Source organism: Solanum verrucosum, unplaced genomic scaffold, assembly GCF_900185275.1.
Source record: "Solanum verrucosum unplaced genomic scaffold, falcon-dt-bn FXZP01000287.1, whole genome shotgun sequence".
NCBI classification, from domain to species: Eukaryota; Viridiplantae; Streptophyta; class Magnoliopsida; order Solanales; family Solanaceae; genus Solanum; species Solanum verrucosum.
The window spans coordinates 1,895,373-1,922,651 of NW_026020292.1; the positions used below are offsets into that span (position 1 = coordinate 1,895,373).

At 32.7% G+C, this 27,279-nt stretch overlaps 1 protein-coding gene across 2 annotated transcripts in view; it reads left to right on the forward strand.

Annotated features, from left to right (window-relative positions):
* The window catches only part of LOC125834553 (auxin response factor 8-like), a 771,942-nt gene that overhangs the window by 163,142 nt on the left and 581,521 nt on the right, over positions 1–27,279 (forward strand). The gene's annotated exons all lie outside the window — the stretch shown is intronic.

Consider the following 27,279-nt stretch of genomic DNA (forward strand, 5'->3'; position numbering starts at 1 on the left):
GTATCCACATACTGATGGAATGAAACTTGATTAACTTTTGTATGAAGTGTGTTTTAATTTAGTATAAACAATTTTTATTTTATAGGCAAGGAAGATATACACACACTGGTCTTCATGTACAAACATGAATGTTTTTGCTGATCTATTGGATTTTCTTGGGCAAGAGAGGTTTCAACAATTTCTCGAACAAACACCTTTTGGTGTATTTTATGACATACACCACATAAAGATTCAATGTCAACTATTGCGACATTTGATGATTCTTGAATCTGAAAATGTCAGAGACGACATGTTTGTTGTGAAAATAAACGGTACAGAATTACGTTTTGGAATCAAGGAATTTGCTGCGATAACTGGTCTTAAATGTGGACTTCTTACTGATTTTTTTTCAGATCCGTATATTCCCAATAGAATTATCTTAAAATATTTTGGGGATATGACTAAAGTTCCCAAATTAGACTTCTTCAATAAGTTTAAACATGCTAACTTTTTTGAGACTGAAGACCGTTTAAAAATTGGCATTCTGTACTTCATTACTTCATTTTTGACTGGTTCGGAGGCCTAAAAAACAACCATTCCTAAATTGTATTTTGATTTGGTTGAGTCCGGTCAATATGTTAACTTCCCATGGGGCAATGAATGTTTTAGATTAACTCTCAAAGCTTGCAGCCGTAGATTGGGAAAGAATCCTACGTCATTCAAATTCAGTCAATTCCATATAGCATTGCAGGTTTGGTTTTATGAGTGTTGTCATCCTTTTGACAACTCAGTTGCTATCCGTGCTTCAAATGTCACACCGCGTATTCTCAACTGGAAGACATCGAATGAGAGTATTTTCTTCGATGACCTAAAGAATATAATTTTCAGAACACATGGCAACCAGGTTATCGTTTAGTTATTGTCATTTACTAATTCTAAGTTATTACATTTTTTTTTATAAATTTTAGTTCTCATATCTTATTTTGTTATCACAACATAAATTCAGAAACATAGTGCTTACTGAAGAAGAGTTAAATGTCATGGATCAGATCAATTTGCATCAATCTTCTAGTCAACATGAGACAGAAAATCAAGCAACATCAGAAAGGCACGATGCTGACTTTGACGAAAAGTATGTAGAGTTGAAAAAGGAAATTGCGGAGATATACAATTAAAAATTATGATTTAATATTTTTTTAACCATATTACAAAGATTTTATACACCTTTTCAATGTTTAATGACAGGTTCGGATGGAGTTGAAAGAACTGAAAGATAATGTTATTTTTCAATCCCTGTATCAATTAACTTTTATTATTTATGTTTCTGTAATATTTTACTGTTTAACATATATGTATACATCTATTGATAAGGTTGACAAGCACATGACCGACATGAAAGCATATGTCGACAATTCTACAAAGTTGATAATTGAGGAGATTAGGTCTTCAAGAGGTCAACCATCACAAGCAACACACCAACAGGTATTAAATGGTTTTACAAGTTAAAAATCTGAAACAGTTGGTGTATCATTATACGAAGTGTGTATGTGTAAGTAAATATGAGATGTACGAATTTAGACTTAAGTTAGTATTATTTTGGTATGACCAAATTCTATGCATGATTTTACAATTTCTACAGATTATGCCTGTTTAATTATTTTCATTTTTTGTATGTTTAATATTTGAATTAAATTGGTATGATTTTCCAGTTTTGTCAGTGCTGTTATAAATTGTTTATTAACTTTCTGTATTAATAATGTTTTGACTATTATTGTTCAATTTTTTATGTTGGTTCAATTTTGGTATTAATACAGTATTAAATATGTGAAGGCAACATTAGTGAAATGTTATTGTTGTTTGTTTAAACTTCTGTATTAATCTTGTATAAATTTTATATGTGACAGTTTTTCGCATTATTTTATGATTGAATTTTATATTACGTCATCCATTAGGATGATGCCCGTCAACATGTTGAAGAATCTGAAAAAGCTCCAATGGATCAACCTTCAGTTTCAATGAGAGAATACGTTCATACTTCAAACACGGATGGTATGCATTTCAATCTTATTATGATATGTATATTCACTTTCAATGTTTGTTTAACATTTTTTTAAAAAATATATAGATGAAGCTCAGAAGTCAAATGACCAAACAATTGGTGTTGTTTTTAATGTTGATATACCTGGATCATCAAATACAAAACCACCAACATTGGATGATTATCCGGATTTTACTATGACACAGATTGTTGCACTTGATCCAATTCTCAATGCTAACACAACCCCAGATGTGCAACCAAGAAATAGGAACCCCGGCAAGTATGACACATCTCCGTATATTCGGTTGTCAGAAGGCGAAAGCAGTTCAAGAAGAGTTCCTATTTTATTTCGTATTAAACATCCGTTTGAAAGTCACAATGGGTTTGAGGTTTCAACTGAGTTGATCGATGAGTTTAACAAATGGGTTTTCAAAGATGTCTCATCTAGGCGTGGCAGGTATATGTATAAATAAAAAATAAAGCAATCTTTTTTCTTTCAATATTATCCAATCAATTTGTATACACTGTTTTTAATATATTCTTACTGTTCACAGGAAATCTGCTTATTCAAAGCTCAAAGATAGTTTTGAACCTCAAATGGACTTTGGTGTTGTCAAAGTTGCAGAAAAGGATTTTTTCAACATAATGGTTAAACCTGGCAGGCCTTGGGAAGACGGGGTAAGTCTTATATATAAACCTTTTATAAATGTCAATTTAAAACTCGTATTCCTTATTTTTGTACTTATATTTGTAGTTTCTGTTTAAAATATATATATCCATGTTGTATGCATATTGAATGATTTCTGAATAAACTTGGTATACAGTGTTCATGTATGCATTTGTTATGATTTTTGATTTAATTTGGAATAAAAATAAACTTTCATGAACATTCTGTATATATATGAAACATTTTTTAATGTATTTTTAAATGTTAACAGCATGTTAATACCATTATGTATTATCTGCGAAAGAAGGCAAAGTACTCTCCCATACCACTATCATACAGTACGGTTGATTGTTGGTTTATGACGTGGGTTGATAACATTGAGAAACAATGGAGAGAGTCAAATTGCGACATGAGATCCATTTCTCCGGACCATGATGTTGGACAGTGCATTAGAGGATTCAAACTGCTTGCCAACATTCCTTGGGACAAAGTTGACAATGTCATTATTCCTGTCAATATTAGTGAGAAATTTCATTGGTTTTTGGTTGTATTCAGAATCAAGCTTAGATGTCTACATGTATACGACTCAATGAAGGGAGGAGCTGTTCACACCAAGAAAGTAAATGAAGCAGTTGGTAAACTTGCAACAATGATACCACTATTTCTGACGAGCACTGGATTTTATGGTAAAAGGCTTGATTTGTATGCAAATAAACTCCCTAAATATGTACACAAGTCTCAATCCGACCCACTTGATATCAAGCATATGATGCATGCTCCTCAACAAGAAGATATTTCAAAGTACGTATTTTTATACTTAAACTGATTTCATTAGAAAAGAGTTAAATTAATTTATTTCTTAAATTTTTTTTTCTTTCTTATTTTTTTCATTTTTTCAGTGATTGTGGTTTGTACACATGTCTATTTGCTGAATACATCAGTAATGATGTTTTTGATATGCGTTCTATTGATATCGATGCAAAGTACCATCGTCAAAGGTATGCCACAATCCTTTGGCATTATGGAAAAACAAAGAATGAGGATGGTGCGATCAGTGAGAGTGAAGTTACTGGTACGGTTGCTAGCAAATTTGGTGGACCTCGCATAGCAAAAGAACATGTTCTGGATACCACCAACTATCCTACACCAAGACAACGGACAAGAAATAAGATATAGTCTATTGCACCTTCTACTTTTTTAGAACAACATTTTTTTTTTTTAACTTTTGGACAATTTTTTATGTTAAAGTATTTGATGATATATAATATCATCTGTTTAATTCCAATCAGATATCATCTACAAAAGAATTACCATTTATCAGGATGCCAGTTATATACAGACTTCATACCAGTTGGATTCACTACTTGGGGTATATATTACACATTGAATATACCATTTTCCGGGATGCCAGTTTTATATTCTAAAGATATTTTTTGATGGAATGTGTATGAAATCGGATTAATACATGTATGAATTTGTACAAAGATTTGATATAAACTGAAGGTAGTATTTGAATGACACACTGAATAAGATTGGAATAAACCAAATTAATATTCATGATAAACTACATTAATATCTCAAGATACCAAATGCATTCCACAATTACATTGTATAATTATCACTAATATTAACAGTATCTTATATATTAAATTGAAATAAATTTTATTTACAACAGTATGCAATTTGTATGATTAAAGAATGCATCGCGTATAAAAAATGAACAGTATATTAAACACTTAGTTATAATGCATTTCAAACCAATTATTTTTAATTCCAGTCAGATATCATCTACAAAAGAATTACCATTTATCAGGATGCCAATTATATACAGACTTCATACAAGTTGGATTCACTATTTGGGCTATATATTTCACATCGAATATACCATTTTTGGGTATGCCAGTTTTATATTATAAACATATTTTTGATGGAATGTGTATGAAATCTGATTAATAGATGTATGCATCTGACTTTAATGTTTTGATTGTAGGAATATTGTATACATGAATTAGTATAAAGATTTGATATTACTCAGGATACCAAATGCATTCCATAATTACCTTGTATAATTATCACTAATATTAACACTATCTTATATATTAAATTGAAATAAATTTTATTTCCAACAGTATGAAATTTGTATGATTAATGAATGCATTGCGTATAAAAAATTGACAGTATATTAAACACTTAGTTATAATGCATTTCAAAGCAATTATGTTTATATCAAATCAAAAAATTAGTCTAAAAGACAAAACAAATAATCATTTTTTTTGCACAGGATAATTTGAACATGTCGTCCTGTTGTGGCCAACTTGACGATATCTACTACAAGTAACTTTAGACCTTTTGAATTTTACATCAGCAAACCCTTTCCAGCGTTCCAGTTGTGGTCTTCCTGCTGCTCTCTTTGGACCAGGCGGCATCAATTTAGGCTCTGAAACATAACTTGGTATATCTCATGTACTCTCGCATGGGAGAGGTTCAACAGGGATGACATATGTATCTTGAAAATTCTTCAGGCTATAAAAAGGAGAGCAATAATCTGTTTCATGTAGTCTTCTGTATCTAAGAACTGCTATTCCATGCCCGCACGGTATCTCATCATTTTGAAATCTTCCGCAACTACACATCTTAGTGTTTAAATTTACTATGTACCGCTTTGGTCCATCAACAACAGCATGCATATCAACTGTTGATGGTATTACCTAACACACAAAAATATTGCTCATTAAAATACTGTTACAAAAAAACGAGTCACAAAAAAATGGTATTGTTTATTCTAATTGTCAATTTATACAAAATTAATTCAATAATCATACTAATTTAATACATTAATAAATTTAAATAATAAATAATAAAGGGAAAATCATACCCTCATACTGCTAGACAAAGCAATACTTTTATGGAGCACAAGATCATATTTTTTTGTAAGCTCTGATCTAGTTTTTGTAGCCTCCTCATTGTGCTTATGAATCCATCTTTGAACTGTTACCCTCATAAATTCAAGAAGTGAAATCACTGGCAACCTCCTTGCTATCCTGTTAACATTATTCAAAGATTCGGCTATGTTTGAAGTCATGGTCCATGTTCGCTTACATTTTGAATACGCCCTTGACCACTTGCTATAACCGATATCATATAAATAATCTCTTATTCTTGGATCTATCTGGTCTATTCTTTGCATAATCGCCTCAAATTGTTGTATTGTATAAGCCTTTGCCATTGTAAAAAATAGCTTCTTCAAATCTTCAGTATTCCTATGGAAGTTCTTCAAAACATTACAGCATAAGTGCCATATGCATGCAAAATGTTCCAAACCAGGATATACTCTTGCAGTCCCTTTCCATATGCTCTCGTTTCTATCTGACATAAAACACATGTTTTCCCTTTCTCCATATGCTTCCCTAAACTGTTCAAAGAACCAGGTCCATGATGCATCATTCTCAGAATCCACTATGGCATAATCAAGTGGAAGTATGTGACCTGATGCATTAATTAAAACAAATATCATACAAATTTATTGTTGATTATAAATGTAAAAATTTTAAAAAATACCTCCTGGATCCATAGTGCTTGCAGTCAACATTGTACCACCATATGCGCCTCTCAAAGCTGCCCCATCAACAACTACAATTGGCCTACAATACTCCCAACCTCTAATACATGCTTCTAATGCAACAAATGCATATAAGAATTTATCACATTCCGTCCTTTCTAATTTTAAAACTGAACCAGGATATGTCTGCTCCAATATGTATAGATAACCTGGAATTTTTTCAGTTTTTACAATTAATTTTATAGTTATATAGCTGAACATTACAACACAACAAATATACTAGCTGAATAAAACATGGAAACCAATTATATTCAAATTATATATAGAATGGATACCAATTGGATACAGAAAGTAAACAAAATGGATATTGGGAATTCAATATGTAAACAAACTGCATGCCAGATTGTTGCATTTTTAAAATTCTCACCAATTCAGTCAGTAATATAAAATACAAAATTAAGTTATAAAAAAAACCTGGAAGTTTGGCATATGATTCTGCTGGATCTCCACGCACCAATTTTATCGCCTTTTCTTTAGCTCTCCAGGCCTGCATGTATGTTAGCGCAACATCATGCACTTTCAAAACGTCTTCCGCTATATCTTTTGGAGTGTATACAGTCGATGGATCAATAAATTTATCCATTATTAAAACAGCTACAACGTCAGTTATTCCCTGACGTCTTGCATACACTCTATCTCTAACGGAACAAGTGTGTTCCGCACAGTACTTTCTAATTTTAAATAGCTTCGATTGATTCAAACATGATGAGTTCATCATCCAGGAACAATTATCAGCAGGACACTTCAGGTAATAACTGTTTAAAAAACAAAAAAAATCCATTAAAAACTTATATACAAAATACACTACAAAATAAATACAAATTCAAACAAAAAATAAAATCCTTACCAAGATGAACTAGAACGAGTCACAAGAAATCTGAATTTTTCCACAACTCCATAATGTCGCATAACCTCCATAAGTGTTTCTTTATCATTGTAAATTTGATTTTCAGCTATAAATAAATTAGAAAGGTCACTGATTACTCCATTTCCTTCATACGTATTCTCATCGACAACTCCATCTAAATTCACTCCTATCAAGCGGATGGAGTTGCTAGAGTATAAATCAAAGTTAGTTAGTGTTCTACTAACATCAGAATGTCTCCTATCCACAACAACTACAGAATCCTGATTATCTATTGCTATATTCTTCAAAGTTATGCACAATGGATATTTCGTAAAGAAATCTACATTAGATTTCTTTTGATCTAAAAAAACCTGCACACCTACATCATTGTGGATACTAACAGGGGGACATCTATCACTAACTATATATTTTATCTCAATATTGTGAATATTAGCATCTATCATTAGCTGCGATGTTATCGCACTTACTAGACCACTATAAAGACTAGAATACTCATATATAATCCCCTCCATCTGAAAATCAACATATTTCCCTGTTTCATTAAAAAAGCTAAAATTAGTCTTACATAATAAATAAATAAAAAATTACACACACTTGTCATTATTTTTTCATTCTCGAATCATTCATACAGTAAACTACAAACATATTTCATTTTAAAAAACATACAACAGATTTCATACATACTTAATACAGCATTCATATATACCAAAATTTATACATTTCTCATACAAAAACATATTGTATTATGAACAAAACATATTGTTTATACATAAAAAAATATCACATTCAATGTAGTTACGCTTTACATTTTCATTTTTTTCTATTTCATTGAAATCCAAATAAAAACAGTAAACAATTAAAAATAATAACCTGAAGCAATCCATCTTCCGCCATGTTTAATTAATATCGATACGTAGTTGTCCATCCCAAAAAAAACATGTTTTTCAACAAAAAAAAATAAAAATAACTGCCGACAGTCTCAATTTCTGGAAGAAAAGACGAAGAGAGAGAAACATAAAACAAAAATGGATAACAAATCTGATTTTTAAATTAATTTTAACAAATTGGAGTGAATTAAGGAAACTGAATATTCTTAATTAGTTTGAAATTCCTTAATTCGTGCTAATTAATAGTTATCTTAATTTAATTCAAATTTAAAAGCCATCCCCTATTTCCGTTTTTTTTCATTTTTTCATTCCTAAACGTTTTATTTTAATTTCTTTTTATCAGATTATTATTTTCAAAATCAAATGTTTTTAATTATTAGAAATACTTTTTTATTTTAATAATATGTTACAACCTGAAATTTTTAATGTTATAACTTGAAAGTCTAAATCTACTACTATAACTCAAAAATATTAGTATAATATATGTCATATTAGAAATTTTCACAACTATCTACTCATTATTCGGAGGTGAATCATAGAACAACAAAAACTATGATATTTTATGGACCTAACACAGGTCACATACCTCATGACATAAGATTGAAAGATCTAAATCTTCTTCTTCGGAGTAAGAAAGGGACGTGGCCATAACATATAAAGATCAGTCTAATCGCTCGTAGGGACATATCTATCCGGATAGAGGATAGTTTAGGCAGATTCATAGATAGATCTCTCTCCATATAGATAGGTATCTCCGTGGATAGAGATAAAGATAGGGATCCATCCAGATCTTGATTCACTATTTTCATATTTTTTCTTTTTTCTGATTGATTACATTTTTTTGACGACATGCTTTCGCTTCTCCCAATTGAAAATGAAGTTAGGCTTTTACACAACTTCAACTACCTTATCAATAGTGCATTTTGAGGATAGCCATGTGCCCATGTCCTATTGGAGCCTGAGGCAGTTCTAGACATGAGAATGGTTCAGACGCATGGGAAAGTTGTTATTCAACTTCTGATCAAATGGTTTACAACCTATTATTTGGATAGACTTATTTTAGGGGTTTTTATGCCAAAAACAACTTTTAAATACTTAAGTAGTATTTGGATTAGATAAAAAAAGTGTTTATAAACATTTATTTTAAAGCCAAAATCATATATATATATATATATATATATATATATATATATATATAAAAGAGAATCCTAGGCCTGCCTACGTGGCGCCACCACAAACTAGGATTCCCTTTTAATTTATTTATTTTCAAAACTAGTCTTCCCCTTACATGAAAAATCGTGACTTTTATGAAGAATTGCGACTTTTATGAAAAGTTGTGACTTTTATAAAAGGTTGTGACCTTTCAGAAGGGTTGTAACCTTTCCGAAGGGTTGTAACCTTTCCGAAGGGTTATAACCTTTCTGAAGAGTTGTGACATTTCCGATAAGACACAATAAATATTTGTTCACACTACCCTTTGTTGTTTATAAATAGAGGAATTTCCACTCATTTTAAAACAACGAAAATTCTTAACTTCTTTTTCTATCCAATTAAATATTCATATATTCATGTACTTTGCTCCTGTTGAGTGGCTCACTGACACCATTGTTTTTGTATCAATACACCGGTGAATAGAATTGTTCCTGAGAGGATCTAATCCCTTAAACCTCGGGTACTTAAGGGATATAATTTCTTTAAGGGGACACTGTGCATTCAGTGGGCACAATTTTTTCCTTTCTCTTTCATACTATTGTTAAAGATCCTGGTATGTTTTTTTACGGTCATTAATTTATGCTTATGTTATTAATTGCTGTTTTTGAGTACATGTTTTAAACTATGTTGTTTATGTTTCTGGAAAGTTATTGTTATAAGTATTTGTTAGTACAGATTAAATAACACACGTTAATTGAGTATTCATGTTAGTTTTATCTACTGAAATTGTTGAAGGTACAGTAAAAAAATTCCTTAAAGATCTATACTATCATCTCTTGAATACAAAATTCAAATTTGGTAGGCCATTGTAAGGACATAAAGACCTTAAAAACTTTATCGCACCTTGATGTGCAAAGTGAACCAAGTAAAAAAGACAAGAATTAATAAACTTTTGACATGGGTTCAAGGATTTGCCGGATGACCTATAGAGGAATATGACTAGACTAGAGCCTCTTTTAATCTCAAAGACATAGATAACTACACAATAAATTAATTGTTCATATTCAATATGAAGTATGGACCGATTCTCAAGTTTACTGCAAGTTGTAAATACTTTTCTTGAAGTAATAGATGTGTTTCTTGACACTGCGATTGGAATAGAAGTGTACTTTCAAATTAAACTTCATCACTCTGGTATGTTGATTTTTAAAAAACACTCAAACAAACTGAATAGTTCTGTGTAATATTTTTCCCTTTCAAGTATATATAATAAGTTGAATTGTTGTCCAATATGATACATTCTCCCTTTAATTTTTCATTTTAATAATTACTTATGATACATTTAAATGGGGAACTTTAAAATGATACATGTAAAGCAAAAGGTAGGGTTGAATTTTCTACACGGTTAAAATTAGAATATTGTTCACTTTTTTCAGCCTTTTAAAATTTTTACTTTTTTTTATTTAAAAAAACATTATTTAGACTGGTTTTAAGAGTCGCCACTTAATTTTTAAAGAAAAATTAAGAAAACTACTTTTTCAAAAGATTAAAAACAGAAAATCTAATGAAAATACTAAAGGGGGTTCGGGGTTCATATTGATGTTCTAGGAAGGGTTTTAAAGCATCTAGAACACCCGCTAACATGCGGTTATCCGGTAATTAACTATGTGACTAATTATTTTAAGAAAACAAGCAACTTAATTAAAATTGAGAAAATAACAATTTTAAAACTTAAAATCATTCTGAAGGGGAAGGAAAATATTATAAGGGCATTAATTAAGTGAAATATCTCAAAGTAATTTAAGGAAGAAAACAAATACCTTTTCAATTTTTAGGAAAATATAAGTAAATCGATTAAAGTGGTTATCTTTTGGGGAATTGGTTTAGGGAACAACCTTAGAATTAACTAGCAAATAAGCAAATAATGAAAATTAAACAAACATAAGACATAAGTAACAAGAAGAAAGAGATTTGGGCCCAAGTTTGGTTTTTTGTCCGCCTGGACCAATACTTGGGTCTCATTTCAGTTTTGGGTCCAAAGGCCCAATATTTAGTACCTGTCCTAGACTAATCTTGAAACTTATTTCTTTGGGCCTTGGGCCCTTCTTCCACCTGTCCTAAACTAACAAAATAGTAATAACTAAAATATAAGGGGGCTTAGACCCAAAATAACAAAATATAAATCAAAGAAAGGGATGGACTTTTGGGCCCGATTATGACATATATACAACATATACACTTGGTGTATATTGCTGTATATACTCATATTTCAACTCCAATTTCATGTATTTTTTTTTCGACACATGTATGCCGAATTCATGGACTTATTCTTCGGTTCCCCTTGACACAGTTGACTCAACAGAAGGAAAATTGGGCCTTTGGCCCAATTCAAAGAAGCAAGGAGGAAAGACTCCATTATGAAATCATATACATACAAAGAAAGTAAAAGAAAAGATTAGAAGGCAATTAATACCATTCACTTTATCCGAAAACACATAATAGGTGATTAGTGAAACTCTAAACATGTAACAAACTAATAAAAATAAAGACAACAGTAATAAATTTATAAGCTGCCAATAGGCGACAAAACAATTAAAAATAATACTAACCAAACTTAAGACCCCAAAAAGTAATAATAATAATAATAATAATAATAATTTAGCATACTAGCTAGTCACTATCTAATCTTACACAAATGTCATTAAACAAGATAAGCTCACACACATGCTAATGAAGGGATTAAAAAAATATTCAAGTTGATCATTCTTAAAACAGGGAATAATAACTACTCGAAAGAAAAAGCTAAAATGCATCTCATTTGGATTTAACTAAGTGCAAACCCCTCCTTTATTTCAAATAAACAAACTGAAAGACTAAATAAGGTGTAATCGAATTACTGGCAGCTTATGTTATATTTAAAGAGATCGGCATACTATACACATGAAAGACTAACAACGATAAATTCATGCTTCAAGTAATCATAAGAACAAAATTCAAACTTTTGCGAACTAAAATATTAGGCAGAAAAATAGTTCGGACTGTCAAAACTGTTAATTCTGGGCAGCGAGATAATCACCCTAAGAAACATGAAGAATGGAAGAAAGGGATAGCCAAATACCAATTGAATTGAAGCTAACTTAGATACATACAATAAAATCTCATTTTTTTAAACATGTTTTAAGGGTGAAAATGATGAGGATATATAAGTAAAAAAAAACTAATTAGCATAACAGAATACTTTGACAGTGAGAATTTAACACAAGAAAAATGTTCCAACAACTTGAAATAAATAGCTTTCCAACTCATCTTAAACTCAACTTTAACCCAATCAAACTCATCATAAGCTAACTAGGCATGAAAGATAACAAGGAATATACCACCAATATTATTAGAAACGAGATTTAAAAGATGCAAAATACTAACAGATAGACTAAGATACTTAATTCTATATATGAAAGCGCAGACATCACGAAAAGGAAAATAAAACAGTAAACAAATCGACTCATACGACTTCTACTAGCTGAAAGAAACAGAGAATGATAACAACCTTCATATATATATATAAAAAAAAAGACAAAATGATGACCTACCAACCCACAGCCAACAAGACGAGATTAATAGCGAGATAAGAGACCTTAAATGAGAGAAATTAGCCTGTTATAAAATGGAATCATCAAGACTTCAAACAAACGAAACTAAACAACAACATTTGACTCGCGGACGAGCTACACCATGGTTTTACAGTTGATGACCAGTCAATAATCCCAAAATTCTAACACTCAAATTCCCTATACAACCCAGAATCATGCAACCATTTCATCGATTGAGTGGAAAGATCACCACATCAAACCAGAAAACCAAACAATTCTTAACTCACAACAATAAAAACAAAAATCAGAAAAGGAATGTTACCTTTTCGGGGGCAGCGAACTGGACCCGACGAGCTTTAGAGCGATTCCACCACCCAAAGGAGAGATTCCGGCAGAAAAATCAATATCTAAACCAGTAGACCCAAAAAATTTAGCTATAGGGATATTATCTTCCTAACTTTTTCTTTTTGTCTACCTATGTTCTAACTTTGTTCTGTTTTTACTTTTCTCACTGTTTCTTTTATGTATCATTTCTTTAGGAAACCAAAACTAAGAAATCACCAACCCCTAATACTAAGAAAGAAGGGAGTTTATATAGAGGGAAGTTAGGGTTTAATTTTTTGGGGAAAAAAAGGGTGAGTAATCAGATAAGAACAAGAGAAATTTGAATTCCAAATCAAATTCTTAAAGGATAAGATCTCACTGTACGAATTACTTCACATTCTTCAAACAAATTGCAACAGACAAACAAAGGGAGCCACTCGATCTCGAGACAAGAACGAGCGAGGCATTGAGATTACTCCACCTGGCTGCTAAGGACGAATAAAAGCTGCTGGCAGTATGAGATTCGTACAGGTTGAGAAAGACGACGCGCGAGTGAGCTGGTCTGGATTTGGGCTCGTTCTCGCTGGACTGCTGGACGCGATTTTCTGGGCTGCTGACTCATTTCTAATTACTGTGTTGCTGGATTTCTGATCGTTTACTGCGTGAAGAAGAAGACCAAAACGTACAGGGGTCATTTGGTACTGCTGTTGTATTGAATGGGTTGGGTATTGTTGCTGTACGTATTTGGTGAAGTCTGGTGGGCTTGGGTTATTTGATTTTGGAATTGGTGGGCTGCTGGGATTTAGAGTAGAATTTGGGCTTGGTTGGACTGAAGAAATAAGCCCAAAATTTGGTCTCAAATGGGTTTAAGGGATTTGGCTAATAAGTTACAATTTTAACCGAATTGAGTGGTCAATTGCAATACGAATTTATCCAATGAATTATGAATGTAATCAAATTGAATTTATTTAGTAAATTCGACTAGTAATTAAATAAGATGAATTAATATAAATTAACTAATGAGCTTCTTACTCTTAATGAAATAAAATAATTAACTTAATTATAAACTAAATAATTTAAAATATAAACTATTATATAACTAAACTAATTAACCAAATATTTAACAAAATCTTTTTGAGATGGTTTTTGAATATTAATAAAATATAATAAATGTATACAAAATTTTATAGACTATATAAATTAATTTAAAAACTATAAAAATGACAAAATTATTTGAAATGACTTGGAAAATATTTTAAATTTTATAAGGTCAATTATTTCAAATCGTTTGGAATTTAAGAAGCATGATGATTAATTTATATTGTAGAGGTCCAAAATTGGGTGTCAACAACTGTCCCTCGTTTGACTTAGATTTATGAAAGAAATTTGAGGCAAATGAAATTGACAAGTGCAATTTTGACCGACCACATCTTTATTCTTTAGAAAAAGGATTTGGTACAGACTTTAGGAATTATGGTCGAACCCCGGAAGTGGGTTCCCTACATATCTCATGCTATATGAGAATTCAGGCCACTTGTAGTTTGATATACTTGATTTATCGCATGACTCTGAAAGTGTTCAAAAGCTCTCCCAATATCGAATTAGGGATAGACTGGAATGCTCGAGAATAAGATTTAAGAGGGAATGATGAAATGCAACCAAGTTTTCAACATTGAGCCCGCCTACATATCCTTAAACCTTATGAATCATGTTGTTTGTAGTTCGACTCGATCGGTTGCAAAAGAAATTGAGTATGCAAGATAACCTTCGGTTAGGAAGAGTGACAAATAAGTAGAATTATGAAAAAGAGGTTTGCAACCTCTTAACCATGAATGTGGAGCTCTTCACATCCATAAGTAAGAACTTACACGGACATAATTTTCAAAGCTCTTGATGCATCGTCACTCGGATCAGAAAGTTGCCTCCGATGAAAACCAAAATTTTCCAGATGCGAAAATGAAATCGATAAACTCAAAGAAAAACCCACATGCCTTCTGATAAGGGTGTGGTTTGATTGTGGTGGAAGTCGCTCCTTAGCTCGCGTCCTAAGAGTTTGATACTCCACTTTGGATTATGTTCCAGTTCGCTGCTAAGAAAAAGTTTCACGTTGTGCTGCATCCTTGTTGATGTCGTCCGCATCTGTGGTTTGATTTGAGAAATCATTTTCTTGGATGCTCTCGACAAAGACTGAAATAAACCTATTAGTAGAAACTGTAATTGGAAAAAGTGGTAGCATCTCTTACAATGCTTTTCAGTTACTCTTGCTGTGAAAGATGTTACATAAGTATGTTCAGTATATGTCTGCACACTCAAAGTAAATAATTAGTAGAATAATGCCGCTCTAGTTAGCGATTTGAGTAAAAAATAAAGAAAGATCATGCATATAATAAATAAGTATATATTTATGAATAAACATAAATATTTTTTTCAACTAGATGAGAAAATAAAAATAATGAATACCGCTTTCGAACACAGTATGTCCGTTACAACTCATGATTTGTTGCAGATTTGGAGATGTCATTGCTTGTTTTCTGCATGGCAAACTCCGGTAATCTCTGCAATGAGCTAGATGACTCAATGATTATCCAACTATATCGAAGTGGATGACTCGATGATTATCCAACTGTAACGAGGTGGATGACTCGATAATATTCATTTCTCAGCTCACGCTAAGAAAAAAATTCCACTTTGTGTTGCATCTTTTTTGATGTCGCTTGCACCTGTGGTTTGATTTGAGAATTCATCCTTTTGGATGCTTTCGACAAAGAATGAAATAAACCTGTTAGCAGAAACTGTAATTTAAATAGAAAAGTGATATGTTTTATCATATTCGACATATGTTTTTTTCTATAAATGTTCTGACGTCAGCCTTCATCGATTTTGATGTAGTAGATGATGACTTGATATGATGTGGATGATGATGCTTCATTGATAGAAATATGATGATCCATTGGTAGGATAATACTGCTATATGATAGGATGATGATGCCCCATTGGTAGGATGATGTTGATGCTCCATTGCTAGGATGATGATTCTTCGTTGATGATCAATTTGTAGGATTATGTTGATGCTCTATTGATAGGACGATGATTCTTCATTGATGATCCATTGGTAGGATTACGTTGATGCTCCATTGATAGGACGGTGATTCTTCGTTGATGATCAATTGATAGGATTATGTTGATGCTTCATTGATAGGACGATGATTCTTCGTTGATGATCTATTGGTAGGATTATGTTGATGTCACTCTGGATGATGACGTTGATGCTCCATTGATAGGATGATGATTCTTCATTGATGATCTATTGGCGGGATCATATCGATATTCTATCGATAAAATGACGATGATGTCCCTCACATGGGTGATATTATCTCATTTGATAATACTGTAGAAATGTCCCTCTAAGGAATTTCACATTACTGCGTCTGATATCAACACGATTTGTGAATATTCCTCAAATGTTTTTTATGCTGAAAAAATGTAATTTGATGTCATTATAGATGTTTGTACATCTTAGGAGTGATGTTCACTTGCTCATGCTTTGATGGAGATTTGAACGAGGTGTCATTGCTCGTATTCTGAACTCTTTCTTTTCTTTTGAAAAACCTTAATGACTTTCCTGTATTTACAAAAAAATTGTCAATTTTGGGGAGCTCCTCGCCCTATTGACTTCTCCATATTCATTGAATAGAGAAACATGATGATCTTGAGGCAAACTTATAAACCTGCATCCACAAAAAAATTATTAGTTAAAAACAAACTGATATATGTTGAGTTCTTCGATCGCTTTCTCCTTGTCTTGATATCTTCGGTTGATCACTCTAATCTCTTGCTTCTTGATAGACATAAGATGAAATTATACGAAAAGTTTGACATATCAAAAATAAATAAATAAAAAAATAAATTCAAAATCAACTTTGAAAAAGTCATTTTCAAATTTCATGCATAGCTTAAATGAACATCCTTGGTTCAAAACTTCGATGTATTCGATAGCTTGTTCTAGAGAATTCAAATGATCCTTAAAGTTTTGAAAATCTGTGACATGGTCCCCCCGAAATCTGCTATAAATGAAAGATTTTGCAGTTGACTCTAAGATCCAAAGGTATCGGAGATTGTTGTAATTGACTATGAACTTTAGCGATGCCTGAGATTATTTGAAGTTAGCTTTAAACTTTTACTATGCTCGAAATTTACTACAAACTTCTAGTGATGCTTGAAGAAATTTTTGATGCCATCATCAAAAATTTCTGTCCCAGTTAGAAGTCTTGGGGTATCTCAAACTGTTGATGAATGTATCTCGAAATTTTTGAGATCTTCTTAAAAATTCTGTCTCAGTTACAATTCTCAATGAAACTTCAGTCTTGACTTGTTGGAGAGATCTTCTTCTTGAGAATTTTTGAGTCCCTCTCAAAAATCCTGTCCTAGTTTCTATTGTAAGAAAAATAGAAATCTTACGGGAGATATAACCGAGTCGTTATGGCGCCTACGTATCCCGTTGAGGCAGGAATCAAGTTAAATGTAGTTCCCCCTAAAATATTAACAAAATAAGAAAACAAAACAAAGGACCGATCGAGTTCGATAAAGGCTGCCTACGTATCTCATTCTTGCGAATTCAGGTTGAACGTAGTTCAAGACAAGAAAAATCTTCTAACTACAGAACATAAGATGATTACAAACAAATGATGTGATTACAAGGAAACAAATAAAAGAAACTTTGAATCTTCAAATATAACTGCTCTTGATAGTATCTGAGTCGATTGACAACTTGAGATGAATGTCTATGTTCAACCACGATATTTGATCAAATAAATGCATTGATATATCTTCTAAGTAAATTGTTGAGATCTCTTTACCGAGTTTCTCTTAGATGGCCCTGATTCTGGCTTCTTTGACATAGTCATCCTTTTCTAGATTTACAGTTTCTGTCTCATTCATATTCGACTTATCCTGAATCTCGAACTGGTTCAAATCTTTGACAAGGTGATCGAATATCATGATTTCCTCGTCATACCCTTCAAACTCATCTTCATCTACCTCATTTTGTTCATTCAGCTTGTGACATGACATGATATTGAAAGGTTTATAAATTATTTTTATTGAAAAATAAAAAAAAAACAAAAACTGTTAGATAGAAAAATTAAAGCAAACAAAATAAATTTTCCCAATATAAGAGGCTCTCATTGAAAATAAGTAAATACGAACTTTGGCCATGACCATGGGACATTTTGCCTTTTTCAAAACATCACGAGGGAAATTAAAACTTAAACAAGTAAAATTGCATAAAGGGTGGGTCTCGGGCCTCTTTCGAACGACCATCGATTTTAAAAATAACATAAGATTCATCTTTGTCTATCAAGATGAGCGAGGAATCAAGAGCGGAGTGGAGGTCCAATGAAAAACTTGCTCCATTGGCTTGGCGTCTCGTATGCCTGGTGTTTCGATCATCTTCTTGGGCGCAGTATCACCTTCTTCACAAAAATCCCCAATTCCTTCTCCAAGACCGTCATCATTGGCATATACCTCTACCAGAAAGGAGAGGCATAAATGAGGCAAAAACTTTGGTGAAACATGATTAATCCCTACTTGTTCTGACCCTCTCTTGACATAGAAGCAAAAGCTTGATGGGGTATCATGCTCGTAAAATTGAGTTTCTCACTTATGCTTGGAGAAACTACAATTTTCTGAAGGTAGTCAGGACCAGTCGAAACTATCGTCTTTACTATGCACCACTCATCCTTCGTCTCTATCATATTTATAGTGACGCATCCATGATTTGGCAAAGGGTTACTGTTGACGTTGGGTACAACGGTCCTGACCACTTTTTGGTCGATCAAGTCCTGGATCATATGCTTCAAATTAATACAGTCTTCGGTATCATGTCCAACATTATTGAAATGATACGCACACCTTCGATCGGCTCGATAAAATCATGAGCTAGTATCAACTGGCTTGGACTTAACCGAATGAATAATATCTGCCGCACTCAATCGTTCAAACAACTTCGTCCGACTTTCAATAAGAGGAGTAAAATTTCGAGCAGGTTTTTTCTCATTACGTGGACGAGGAGGATCATAACGTCCTTGTTGAGGTGGAGGCATTTGGCGATACTTTGGACGTTTTGAGGGGGATGTGCTTGAAACTTTGGGTCAATCATGTTAATAACGAATCATCCACGATTCAACAGTGAATTATCATCGGCATTGGAAGTGATAGCTTAAAGAGTAACAATTCTTTGATCAATCAAGTCCTGAATTTTATGCTTCAAGTTGATGCAATCCTCAGTGGTATGTCCTACACCTCCTGAATGGTAAGCACAATGAAGATCGGGCCTGTAAAGCCTGTAATTGACATTGATATTTTTTGGATCAATTGTTCGTATCAGACCAAACACTTTCAATCTCTCAAAGAGTTGAGTTCGACTTTCAACCAAAGGAGTAAAGACTCGAGAAGGTTTCTTCAAAAACTTCTGACAAGAAAGATTGTAATTATTTCGTGAAGATGGAGGTACTTGGTGGTAACTGGGAGGATTTTGGCTAGTAGGTGCTGGTGTTTGGAAATTTTGGTATTGTGGAGCTTGGTAGCTATAAGGGGCATTTGGGTAATTTAGCAATGCATCTTGGTAACTTGATTGAGCATTTGGGTAATTTAGCAATGCATCTTGGTAACTTGATTGAGCATTTGGGTAATTTGGCAATGGAGCTTGGTAATTTGGATAATATGGTGGTGGAGCTTGGTAATCTGGTTGGATGGAGTGAGGATTTTGTGGAGCTAAATGGTAGGTTTTGAATGGTAAAGACTTTCAAACATTGAGATCGACATGCCTCTTTGCTTTTTTGCTTGATTCAAATGAGATAGAGGATACATCTTCCCTCTTCCTCCTCAATGATCTCGAGGATTCATCTTGGGGAGTCATTCGGAAGATTTTTCCGGTCTTGAGACAGTCTTCAATAGTTTCACCAATTTTGACTATCTCACTGAACTTTTCTCCTAAAATGAGCAACATCCTATTGTAGTACTCCAACTCTTGATTGCGCACAAAAACTTCAATGATTTCTTTCTCGGTCATGGGAGGTCTAACCTTTGCAGCCTCTCTTCTCCAACGATAGGCATATTCTCAGTAGCTTTCGGTAGAATTTTGTTTGATTCTCTCTAAAGAGTATCGATCAGGGATGAATTCTACATTGTAACCAAACCTTTCAATGAAGTCTTTAGCCAAAGCGTTCCAACTTGGCCATTGCTTGATTTCTTTAGAAATAAACCATTCAAATGCTTCTTCTTTTAGAGTTCGACTAAAGAGTCACATCAACAAAACTTCATCTTTCCCTACACCAATGAGTTGATCACAATAATCCCTCAAATGAGTCAAAGAATTTTCAACTCCACTAAAAATGTCAAATTTTGGTACTTTAAAACCTTCTAGAATCTCTAAATGTGGATGGCGACACAAATCTTCATAATTCAACCCCACAATGTATGGGGTATATTGAAAGTCCTTCATTGCATTCATGACTTCCTCTATGATGCCTTGCTCAATCTTTCTTTTTATGACCTTCTACTCCTTCCCCTTCTTCTCACAATCAACGAGTTCAAAATGTGTGATAAATTGAGGGTATGATTCTGGCGATATTGAAATATGACAAGTAGATTTTAGAGGAATGGGTTGAGTGGTAGGTGGATTTTGGACAATTTGAGTAGGGGTTTGATGGACCGAAGGAAAATTCTAGAAAATGTTGGTATTTAGATTTTGGGGAGTAGGTAACTTTTGGTGTGAGGAGTTAGCATGATGTGGGTTAAGGGTGGTTAAGTCGATGATGAGAGGTTTTGAATTTGTAGCGGTGGACGAATTGTTTAAGAAATAGTCAGATGTTGGATCCGAAGTAGAAAAATGGAGTGGAGGCCTTTCGTTGTCTAGAGTAGGCGTGTTGGCAATGATAGACAGATTTGTCAAATCTTGGGTCTTATCTATTTCAGCCTTCATTTCAGCAATCTGTTGAAACAATTGTGCTATCAACTTGTTCTGTTCAGCAATGATAGGGTCATTCACAGTAATTTCATTCAAATCATTATTCTCAACATTTTCAACCATTTTCTCTTTGCCTTTTGACAAACATTGGTCGGAGAAGGAATCCTTAGGATCTTTGGACCTTGTGAAGTATGGATGTTCTGTCATTTTCTCAACACAGATCAATTTTGAGTACCTAACAAAGAAAAACAACTCAAAGGCAAATGTGTTGGTCTGTGTCGATGATAAATAATACAAAATATGACATTGTAAATACGTAAGAGTTGTTTCATTTGAAAATAAACTAGCCCACAATACAGAGAAATGACTAAATAGACATGAATTTGTCTATTTGATTTTGAGCTTAGTGAATCGGAAATGTCGACTTGAGTCGAGATAAGTCGATTGTGTCTTTCGTTCGCACTTCTGAATTTTGACTGAGATATAACTCTAATTTCTTTGTAAGAGTTGGAAAAGATAAAATTTCTCAAAAATATAAGGACCGAGCTTAGAAAAGTTGGCTACATATCTCACGAGGGAGAATTTCGATCCTATATAGTTCGACCAACTTTAATCTCTATTCGATCTAAGATAAAGGGTTAACCTTTTTTCTGAAATGAGAAAGTGAGATTTGAAAATTGAAGTTCGAATTTTGTTGGGAAACTAAAGACTCGAAGAATAATTGGACGCGTTTTTTATAGTAACTAGATATTTGTGCTTAAGGGTTCTAAAGACAATTCGAAGAGAAGTGAGCTAGAATATCTTCAAATAAAGTAGCATATTCATACAAGCAGTTATAACACATAAATAGTTATTGCGCGTTCTAAACAGATATGTGACCCTTTTATGCCAAGGGTAGGACTAACGATTTGAGAGATGTATACGTCATTTGAAACATTCCATTGCCACCTAAAATCCAAATTATACAAATTTTATGAATAAACTGAATGAGAATACATAATAGGGGAAAGGGATACAAATAATCAATCTCACTCATGGATACAATCATAAGCTATGCTTCTATGGAAAATCCATTTTTCTTGAACTTCTCGTCATCTTTGGATGCAAATGATAGCTCATGAAAACCTTTATATTTAACTAAAGTGAGCTAACTTAAAAAGACTTTCAACCCCGAGAGACAATGATTTGCCCAACGACGTATGCATCCTTCAAATTAAAACACATAAGTATGATCGTCCGTTTAGGTCATGAGCCATTTTGGACTCAAGGTGGTCTCTCTAATGGGCCCAACACATCTTGGATGTTGGGTCATCTTAGTTCAATGCATTAAAAAGGATTTGGTTTCACTCTACGCTAGTTGACTATGAGTTGGTTCTTCAAAGATCGAGAACCCGAGTTGGACAAACTACGGGGTGAAGTATAATAAACGACGTTGGATGACCATAAGTCAACTATTCGTTTATCACTTCAAAAGAATTCAAAGGTGTTTTTCTGAAGGACAGCTGTGGAAAGTCACGTAATCACTTTTTTTCCTAATGCAAACTATTTGCCGTTTGACGGAATAAGATGTCATGAAATGCAAAAATTTATAATATACGATAAATAAAATAAGTAAACAATTAAACACATAGCCAAATAACTTAATTTTAATGTTAGAACCTATTCAATTCCCCAGCGGAGTCGTCATTCTGTTTTATTTAACAAACATTATTTTGATTGATTTTAAGAGTCGCCAATTAATTTTTAAAGAAAAATTAATAAAACTACTATTTCAAAAAATTAAAAATAGAAAATCTAATGAAATTACAAAAGGGGGTTCGAGGTTCATATTAATGTTCTAGAAAGGGTATTAAAGCATCTAGAACATTCGCTAATATGCGGTTATCCGGTAATTAACTATTTGACTAACTATTTTAAGAAAACAAGCAACTTAATTAAAATTGAGAAAGTAACAATTTTAAAACATAAAATCATTCTGAAGGGGAAGAAAAATATTATAAGGGTATTAATTAAGTAAAATATCTCAAAGTAATTTAAGAAAGAAAACAAATGTCTTTTCAATTTTTAGGGAAATATAAGTAAATCAATTTAAAGTGGTTATCTTTTGGAGAATTGGTTTAGGGAATAACTTTAGAATTAACTAGCAAATAAGCAAATAATGACAATTAAACAAACATAAGACATAAGTAATAAGGAGAGAGAAATTTGGGCCCAAGTCTGGTTTTCTGTCCGTCTGGACCAGTACTTGGGTCTCATTTCAGTTTTGGGTCCAAATACTTAGTACCTGTCCTAGACTAATCCTAAAACTGATTTCTTTGGGCCTTGGGCCTATCTTCCACCTGTCCTAAATTAACAAAATATTAATAATTAAAATACAAGGGGGCTTAGGCCCAAAATAACAAAATACAAATCAAAGAAAGGGATGGGCTTTTAGGCCTGATTATGAGATATATACAACATATACACTTGGTGTATATTGATGTATATCCTCGTATTTCAACTCCAATTTCCTGTATTTTGTTTACGACCCATGTATGCCGAATTCATGGACTTATTCTTCGGTTCCCCTTGACGCAGTTGACTTAACAGAAGGAAAATTGGGTCTTTGGCTCAATTCGGAGATGCAAGGAGGAAAGAGTACATTATGGATTCATATACATGAAAAGAAAGTAAAAGAAAAGATTAGAAGGCAATTAATACCATTCACTTTATCCGAAAACACATAATAGGTGATTAGTGAAACTCTAAACATGTAACAAACTAATAAAAATAAAGACAACAATAATAAATTTATAAGCTGCCAATAGGCGACAAAACAACTAAAAATAATACTAACCAAACTTAAGAACCCAAATAATAATAATAATAACACTAATAATAATAATTTAGCATACTAGCTAGTCACTATCTAATCTTATACAAATGTCATTAAACAAGATGAGCCCACACACATGCTAATAAAGGGATTAAAATTATTCAAGTTGATCATTCTTAGAGCAGGGAACAATAACTACTCGAAAGAAAAAGCTAAAATGCATCTCATTTGGATTTAACTAAGCGCAAACCCCTCCTTTATTTCAAATAAACAAACTGAAAAACTAAATAAGGTGTAATCGAATTACTAGCAGCTTATGTTATATTTAAAGAGATCGGCATACTATACACATGAAAGACTAACAACAATAAATTCATGCTTCAAGTAATCATAAGAACAAAACTCGAACTTTAGCGAACTAAAATATTAGGCAGAAAAATAGCTCGGACTATCAAAACTGGTAACTCTAGGCAGCGAGATAATCACCTAAGAAACATGAAGAATGGAAGAAAGGGATAGCCATTTACCAATTGAGTTGAAGCTAACTTAGATACATATAATAAAATCTCATTTTTTTAACATGTTTTAAGGGTGAAAATGATGAGGATATATAAGTAAAAAAAAACTAATCAGCATAACAGAATACTTTGACAGTGAGAATTTAACACAAGAAAAATGTTCCAACAACTTGAAACAAATAGCTTTCCGACTCATCTTAAACTCAGCTTTAACCCAATAAAACTCATCATAAGCTAACTAGGCATGAAAGATAACAAGGAATATACCACCAATATTATTAGAAACGAGATTTAAAAGATGCAAAATACTAACAGATAGACTAAGATACTTAATTCTATACATGAAAGCGCAGACATCACGAAAAGGAAAATAAAGCAGTAAACAACTCGACTCATACGACTTCTACTAGCTGAAATAAACAGAGAATGAGAACAACCTTCATATATATATATATATATATATAAAAGACAAAATCATGACCTACCAACCCACAACAACATTTGAATCGCAGACGAGCTACACCATGGATTTACAGTTGATGACCAGTCAAAAATCCCAAAATTCTAACACTCAAATTCCCTATACGACCCAGAATCATACAGTCATTTCATCAATTGAGTGGAAAGATCACCACATCAAACTAGAAAACCAAGCAATTCTTAACTCACGACAATAAAAACAAAAATCAGAAAAGGAATGTTACCTTTCCGGGGGCAGTGAACTGGAACCGACGAGCTTAAGAGCGATTCCACCACCCCAAGGAGAGATTCCGGCAAAAAAAATCAATATCCAAACTAGTAGACCCAGAAACTTTAGCTAGGGATATTATCTTCCTAACTTTTTCTTTTTGTCTACCTATGTTCTAACTTTGTTCTGTTTTTACTTTTCTCACTGTTTCTTTTATGTATCATTTTTTTAGGAAACCAAAACTAAGAAATCACCAACCCCTAATACTAAGAAAGAAGAGAGTTTATATAGAGGGAAGCTAGGGTTCGATTTTTTGGGGGAGAAGGGGTGAGTAATCAGTTAAGAACAAGAGAAATTTGAATTCCAAATCAAAATCTAAAAGGATAAGAGATCACTGTACGAATTCATCCACATTCTTCAACAAATTGCAACAGACAAACAAAGGGAGCCCTCGATCTCGAGACAAGGACGAGCGAGGCGTTGAGATTACTCTACCTGGCTGCGAAGGACGAATAAAAGTTGTTGGTTGTACAAGCTTCGTACAGGTAGAGAAAGACGACGCGCGAGTGAGCTGGTCTGGATTTGGGCTCGTTCTCGCTGGATTGCTGGACGCGATTTTCTGGGCTGTTGACTCGTTTCTAGTTACAACAATGCTGGGTTTCTGCTCATTTACTGTGTGAAGAAGAAGACCAAAACGTTCAGGGGTCGTTTGGTACTGTTGTTGTATTGAATGGGTTGGGTATTGTTGTTGTACGTATTTGGTGAAGTCTGGTGGGCTTGGGTTATTTGATTTTGGAATTGGTGGGCTGCTGGGATTTAGAGTAGAATTTGGGCTTGGTTGGACTGAAGAAATAAGCCCAAAATTTGGTCTCAAATGGGTTTAAGGGATTTGGCTAATAAGTTACAATTTTAACCGAATTGAGTGGTCAATTGCAATACGAATTTAGCCAATGAATTATGAATGTAATCAAATTGAATTTATTTAGTAAATTGGCTAGTAATTAAATAAGATGAATTAATATAAATTAACTAATGAGCTTCTTACTCTTAACAAAATAAAATAATTAACTTAATTATAAACTAAATAATTTAAAATATAAACTATTATATAACTAAACTAATTAACCAAATATTTAACAAAATCTTTTTGAGATGGTTTTCGAATATTAATAAAATATAATAAATGTATACAAATTTTTATAGACTATATAAATTAATTTAAAAACTATAAAAATGACAAAATTATTTGAAATGACTTGGAAAATATTTTAAATTTTATAAAGTCAGTTATTTCAAATCGTTTGAAATTTAAGAAGCATGATGGTTAATTTATATTGTGGAGGTCCAAAATTGGGTGTCAACATTTATCCCTTCACCAACGATTATTTATTTAATAGAAAATTTAATATGATGTTCATTTGATTCCCCAAAAATATTAAATAGTAACACTTCCTAGAATCAAAAGGATAAATTATAAAATCAAATTAAAGATGATTGATTGAAGGATAAATGATAAGATGTTATAATTATCATCTTCCTTTACATTATTAATGTTTGTTACTATGTAATCTTGTATGTAAGAAAATATAGTGTTTTAGTTTTAATAACTGATAGGTTGTAAGTATTATTTTATAAATTCCGTGATATTAAATTCCCGCGCAAGGTGCGGGTGATTTTACTAGTAATAAAAATAGGACAAGCCATTATTCGTCTTCAAACAATCCTTGACCTCAAGGATTAAAATGTGGAAACTTTTGATGTGATCCTAAAAGTGTAACTTGCCAGATTGGTGCTCAAGGAATCAGTTAGTTGATAAAAGATAGTTGGGCTGTTAAGTGAAGTCAAGTGAATATTCAAGCTGTTAGGTTTGTTACGAGTTAGTTATTACTAACTTCGAGATATTTTCCATTTGTTCATTCATTCTATGAGTAGGTAGATTTCATTCCATTCTAAAGCACGTTGTAAGTATTATCAATAACAAGTTCTCCCTCTCTTTTCTTTCTATACACTGTTGATTCCATTTGAATCTAGAGCAAGCTGTTCATGGGCAATTCCAGCTATTTGCTTTCCATTTTTGTTTAACTTGTATCATTAAATCCCAATTACAGATATTCGCTCTTACAAGAAATCAAGCCAAAACTAATTGTCCTCAAAGAATTCAGTTACTG